General features: G+C 39.2%; 1 pseudogene; it reads right to left on the reverse strand.

The window, feature by feature from the left end:
• Positions 1–6174: 6174 nt before the first annotated feature.
• LOC122726454 lies at positions 6175–6531 on the reverse strand (annotated as a pseudogene).
• Positions 6532–7146: the final 615 nt, after the last annotated feature.

Below are 7146 nucleotides of genomic sequence, written 5' to 3' on the forward strand. Positions count from 1 at the left end.
AAAAAGAAAGGAAGGAAGAGAGAGAGAGGAAGGAAGGAAGGAAAGAAAAAGAAAAATAGAGAAAGTTAAAAATCATGCTTCAATGGGGCAGCTAAGTGATGCAGTGGATAGAGCACCAGCCCTGGATTCAGAAGGACCTGAGTTCAAATCCAGCCTCAGACACTTGACACTTACTAGCTGTGTGACCCTGGGAAAGTCACTTAACCCTCATTGCTCTGTCCAAAATAAATAAATAAATATGCTTAATCTGAATTCAGACCATCAGTTCTCTCTCTGGAGGTGAATAGCATTTTTCATCATAAGACCTTCAGAAATGTCTTGGAATCGTATTGCTGAGAATAACTAAATCATTCACAATTGATCATTATAAAATATTGCTGTTACTGTGTACAATGTTCTGGTTCTGATCACTTCCTTTTGCATCAGTTTATAGAAATCTTCCCAAATTTTTTTCTGAAAGCATCCTCCTTGTCATTTTTTATAGCATAATAGTACTCCATCACAATCAAATGCCACAACTTATTTAACCATTCTCCAATTGATGAGCACCACCTCGATTTCCAATTCTTTGCTACCACACACACACAAAAAACTGCTTTAAATATTTTTGTACTTATAAGTCCTGTCCTTTTTCTTTGATCTCTTTGGTATTTGCATTATTATTGTTTTTAGTCCAGAGTCTTAGTCCTTCAGGCTACTGAACTATTGGCTTATGCTAACTTGTGCAATCACAATGGGAAACCAAGTCTGGTGAGGCCCCCAGCCCAAGTTCTCCAGGACAAAGAATGGAGGTCCACATGACCTATTGTTTTTTGTTTTGTTTTTGTTTTTTAGTGAGGCAATTGGGGTTAAGTAACTTGCCCAGGGTCACAAAGCTAGTAAGTGTTAAGTATCTGAGGCCGGATTTGAACTCAGGTACTCCTGACTCCAAGGCCAGTGCTCTATCCACTGCACCATCTAGCTGCCCCTCCACATGACATATTGTGGAACACAAACATATTTGTGTATTTAGTTCAATTCAATTAACACTTTTAAATGTCTACTATGTGCCAGGCACTCTGCTAAACAGGGGATTTTTTTTAAAAGGCAAAAGACCTTCAAGGAGCTTACAATCTAATGGTTTATCATCACTCATTGTTCAGGCTTTGAGAAGGAAGCAGAGGTGGCAGGTCCCTGGGTCTCTTGGACTTGGGTGATATGTTTCTTAGGTATAGTCATTCTTTAGCAACCCATTCCTACTTTGGGAAGATGGGACAGCTCTCAGGTAGAACAAGCACTACCTGCATGAATGTCCCATATGCCAATATGACTTCCCCCTTTTATACCCTGGATATTAATCTGATTTCTGTATATGACAACTACCCTAAACATTGCAAAACAATTTGTTACAATATTTCCCTCATAGGTCATTCAGGTACCTACATTATAATATATTTGACACACAGAGACCATTCCAGAACAAGAAATGCTGTGTGATCCACAAGACAGACACACAGCTCTGACCACCTGACCACCATTCCAAGGACAATCAATTCTCAGTTAATGTAGGAGGCAGTTAGGTAATATAATGGGTAGAGCCCTGGCCTAGAGTGAGGAAGACCAGAGATCAAATTAGATCTCACTGACTCTCTAGCTGTGTGACTCTAGACAAATCATTTCTTCAAATGTAAAATAGTGATAATACCGCTTGCCTCCCAGGAATGCAGTGAGGATCAAATGAGACAATATTTGTAAAGTTCTTAGCATAGGACCTGGCACATAGTAGGTATTTAATAATGCTTATTCCCCTCCCCTTCACATGTAGATGAAAAACAAGTTGCATTTTTAAATTTCACATTCATGTCTTCCACAAGGCACAATAGAAAGAGCCTAGACTTGGACTCAAAAGACCTGGGTTCAAGTTCCGCCTTTGACAATGGACAAGAAAATGATTAATCTCTCTGAGCCTCAGTCTTCTCATCTGTAAAATGGGGCTAAAAATGCATTACTAGCCTCACTGGGTTGTTGGGAGGGAAACACTTTTGTAAATCATTTTTTTAAAAAATCATCAATACCTAGGTTTATCTGCTATTGCACAATGTCTGAACTGATCTATGTATGCAAAAGCAATGCCATTTAACCCTTGAAATTCCTAAAAGCTTAACTATAGCCAACAGAAAAAAAATGGAGACAATTTTCTTTTTTCCCCATTTGTTTTTTTAATATATTTATTTTGCTTTTAATAATAAACATTTTTATTTAAAATTTTGAATTCCAAATTTTATCCCTCCTTCCCTCCCTCCTCTTCCCTCCCCCTCCCTCCCTGAGGCAGTAAGCAATCAGATATGGGTGATACATGTGCAGTTACATAAAACATTGCCATATTAGCCATTTGTACAAGAAAACTTGAATAAAAGAAAAAAATGAAGGAAAGTGAAAATAGCATGCTTCAGGCTATGTTCCATCAATATCAGTTCTTTCTTTGGAGGTGGATAGTATGTTTCATCATTAGTCCTTCAGGACTGTCTTTGGATCATTGTATTGCTGAGAATAGTTGTCATTCAAAGTTCTTCATCAAGCAATATTGCTGGCTCTGTGCACATCATTCTCCTGGTTCTGCTCAATTCACTATACAACAGTTCATACAAGACTTTCCAGGCCTTTCTGAAATCATCCTGCTTGTCATTTCTTATAGCATAAGAATGTTCCATCACAATCATATACCACAGCTTCTTCAGTCATTCCCCAATTGGTGGACATTCCTTTGATTTCCAATTCTTAGCCACCAAGAAAAGAGTTGCTAGAAATATTTTTGTACAAATAGGTCTTTTTCTTTTTTGGGAGATGTCTTTGCGATATAAACCCAGCAAACACTTTGTAAATCTTAAAGCTCTGAATAAAAAAGCCTTACTCTTTCTACAACCTAATCCTTACCTAGGTCACTTCATGTTGTCATTGATTAGTGAATATGAAGGAAGCATGCAAACTAATTTAAATTATTAAGAAAGTAAATGATTGATTTAAAAAACACACACTAGCTCCACAAATAAAGTACTTTATTCCACAGTTAACTGTGAAGAATTTTTTTTTAATTATTTGATGTTTGTACATCTTTTTGGTTAGGAACAGAAGGGGAGAGAAAGTCACCTGAGGTTATTTGGAGCACAGGTGAGCATTAGGGACTCCACTTAGATCTAGTAGCTATTTCACCCAGCTCTTCTCTCCTTTTAGTCTTGGCATTCCCCAGTAAAATTAGCTCAACTCTTGTGACAGGTTCAGTGTAGGCTCAAGGATGTGCTGGTAAATGTTTAACAACCAGCTCTCCAAAGCATAAAACTATTCTCTAGCAAGGCCTGCTTTAAGTTTAAGCTACATTATTAACATTTTCTCCACCACTTTCTTAAGTCTAGACAATCAACAAAACAATAAAGTGAGCACTGATTTGTAGCATTTGCTGTGGTTTAAATGCTTACTGCTGAAAATTTAACAATAGGCTCTTGTGCTGGCTTCAATGTAGCACAAGGAAAGTGGGAGAAATGAACACCAGACATTTGTAATGGTTTAAATGTGATAGTTAAGCCATGGAGATTTTTACTTCCTGGGTATTTTTCTTCTTTTCTTCTTCCCAGTACTCGATGATGTACCTCCAGAAAGGTAGTCATGCAGGAGCTCATGTCCCCGATCTGAGTACTAATGATAACTTTATTATATATTTAAAAGGAATAACAAGTAGTGCCTAATAGATTTGCAGTTTCATGTGCAATCATCTTTTTTATTCTATGTTATGGAAATGCTTCTTTTATTCCATAAATTTAAAATAAAATAATTTAATATATATGTGTGTGTATGTATATATATATATATATATATAGAGAGAGAGAGAGAGAGAGAGAGAGAGAGAGAGAGAGAGAGAGAGAGAGAGGGAGCTCATATACTATGTATGTTTCCCTGGGGGATCTCTGGTGGTCTGTTATTAGCTTCTGAACTACCTTGGAGCCAGGTCAAGAAGGAATGAGTAATGATGATGTGTCCTGTTGATATGTCCAGACTCAGAGAGACCTGTTTTAATCCTGCATGAGTAAGCTGAATACCCTATCAGGGAAGAAGATTTCCCAGCTGTGACAGATGGCGATACCTTCTTTTAGCTCAGGAAAGTGAACTGTATAATGAAATTGAGTTCAAGTCTTTGCTTTTCTCCAGGATTCAGTTTCCTCATTTGTAATATCGGCGGGGGGGGGGGGGGGGGGGGTTGTAATGAAAGGATCTCTATAGTCTCTTCTAGCTCTAAATCTATTCTATGACATTGTCAATATGTTTGTGTTCTTAATAGCCTCTTAGCATGTCTTCCTTCTATATTGCCTTTTTTGGGGGGGAGGGGGGCAATGAGAGTTAAGTGACTTTCCCAGGGTCACACAGCTATTAAGTGTCAAGTGTCTGAGGCTGGATTTGAACTCAGATCCTCCTGAATCCAGGGCTGGTGCTTTATTCACTGCATCACCTAGCTGCCCTTTATATTCCCTTTCTATGCCATTCTTCACACCCTTGTCATAGATTAGGTCCAGTTATCCAGCCCTCTGCTCAAAGTCCATCAGTAGCTCCCTGCTTGTCTATCAAATGAAGTATAAAACTCCATAGCCTGATGCACAAGGCCTTATGCTATCTGGTTCCTCCATACCTTGATGGATCTATGTTACACTAATCATCTCCATTTCAGATAAACTGGACTATTTACTGTGTAACATAGATTTCTAATTCTTTCCTGTCTCTGTGCCTTTTCTCATTCTGTTCCCTAATCACTGAATGTCTTTGCCCCACCTCCACTGCTAGAATTACTAATCCATATCTTTTAGCACCCAGCTCAAATGCCATATAACATAAGAGGTATCTGCCAAATCTGTAATAATATTTTCTGTCTTGGACTTCATGAGATACATTCCTTGTACCCCTCTGTAGGCTCTTATCTTATGGCATTTAGTAGTTTTGTTACTTTTGTTTATATCACATTGGAATACCAGACTGAAAGAGGTAGCCAGGTGGTTCAGTGTATAGAGCACTAAACTAAATCTGACCTTAAACACTTACTAGCTGTGTGACCCTGGGCAAGTCATTTAACTTCAGTTTCCTCAAGTGTAAAATTGGGGATAATAATAGCACTTTGCCAAGAAAACCCCAAATAGGGTCACGAAGAGTCAGACAAGACTGAACAATAAATAATGCCTACCTCACAGGGTTGTTGTCAAGGTCTCTAAATGAATTCATGGTAAAATGCCTAGCACATAGTAGGTGCTTAACAAATGCTTACTTCCAGCTTAATTTCCACTCTTGTTTCACATTACTCTCTTTCCCATACTCTGTTTTCTAGCCAAAATAAATCATTTCCTTTTTCTTTTCTTTTCTTTCTTTTTTGCAGGGCAATGAGGGTCAAGTGACTTGCCCAGGGTCACACAGCTAGTAAGTGTCAAGTGTCTGAGGCAGGATTTGAACTCAGGTCCTCCTGAATCTAGGACCAGTGCTTTATCCACTGCGCCACCTAGCTACCCCCAGTAGATCATTTTCTGTCCATCATTCTGGTGCTGCCTTCTTTTCTTTTTTTTTTTTTTAAGGAGTACTTATGTTAAATAGTCTTTACTTTCAAATAACCATCTGTTACTAAATTTAACAAGGTATTCATAAGCACCAGAGTTCAGTTGGCTCCATCAAAGGTAACTCAAAGGATCCTAAGTGGCTGTACCAGCAACATTATTATGCTAAAACCCATCTAGTTAGGGATGTCCATTACTTCCCAATGCTTAATTGATGTTTACAATAAAGAAGCCCTTGAGAATGCTACATAGAACTGTATACAATTAATTCCTTTCTTGAAGGAATTTTCTTCAACACTAAAACCATCTAGGAAGCAATGTAACATTCTCCAGACTACCAACTAAAAGGCACAAAAAAGCTGTACTCACTAAATGAATTAGTATGAAATAAGAGATAAGAATATTAAGCTCATCTTTGGATGAGCTTTCAGTCTGTATGAAGCTAGATTCTCTAGTCTCCGAAAGACTGAAGTACCTAGCTAAATTCTATACAGAAATAATTTAAAATCTTTATACAAGAATGTTAATTGTAGCATGGCTAAAGCTTCCCATTCCACAGTAGGGCAACTTAGCTGCCAACCTATCTATCGAACATAAGCTTGTTTCTTTCAGTCTACCCATTTATGTGGTAGTTTTCATGAATTTCTGGATGGATGTCACACACAAAAGCCAACAGGTTTTCCAGGACTTACTCCCTGTTCTTCTGGAAGTGGATCTAGAGGACAGACATCTTCTCCAAGGTTTCTTTCTCTGCTTCAGAGCTGCAACTGCCATGGCTACCAAGAGCCGCAGCTTCTTTGGCTTTAAACTCTTTCTCCCTCTGCAGTCAGTACTGCTCAATCTCAACCTGAGCTTCTTCTTTTGCTTGCTTCAGTCTCCGGTTCCTTCATTTGCAGGCCTCAGAAACCTTCTTGGTGGCATGCTTCTCTGCCTGCAGCAGTTGCTGGATACCCTGCGACTGGCTGGCCATGGCGACACCAACACTACTAGGCCACAACAGCTCCCAAACCCTCATCTACTTCTACCACTTCTTCTTCTTCTTTTTCTTCTTCTTCTTCTTCTTCTTCTTCACCGCAGGTCAGCTGACTCTGGTGCTGCCTTCTTTTTTTTTTGCGGGGCAATGGGGGTTAAGTGACTTGCCCAGGGTCACACAGCTAGTAAGTGTCTGAGGCCGGATTTGAACTCAGGTACTCCTGAATCCAGGGCCGGTGCTTTATCCACTGCACCACCTAGCCGCCCCCTGGTGCTGCCTTCTTGATGTGGGATGGAATTAGGGGTCAAATTGATCATGAGTCATCCCAAAAGAATTACGAGACTCAGTGACTCAGTTTCCCAAGTTTTATTGCAATACTGTGAGTGACCACAGGGAGAGAACCAGAAAAGTGGAAAGGTATCTCTCAAATAATGAAAGAAAAAGACAGTTATATGTATAGTATGGATAAATTGATTATCAGTCTAATTATAATACTCTCCACCTTAGGGAAGTACAGGGGAGGGCTTATCCTAATTTGGAGTTCCTGGAGTCCTAAACCAACCCCCGAGGCAGGTATCTTTTTCTGTGGAAGTGTGTGTTTGGGGTTTACAG

Source organism: Dromiciops gliroides, chromosome 4 (genome assembly GCF_019393635.1).
Source record: "Dromiciops gliroides isolate mDroGli1 chromosome 4, mDroGli1.pri, whole genome shotgun sequence".
In the NCBI taxonomy this organism is placed as follows: Eukaryota; Metazoa; Chordata; class Mammalia; order Microbiotheria; family Microbiotheriidae; genus Dromiciops; species Dromiciops gliroides.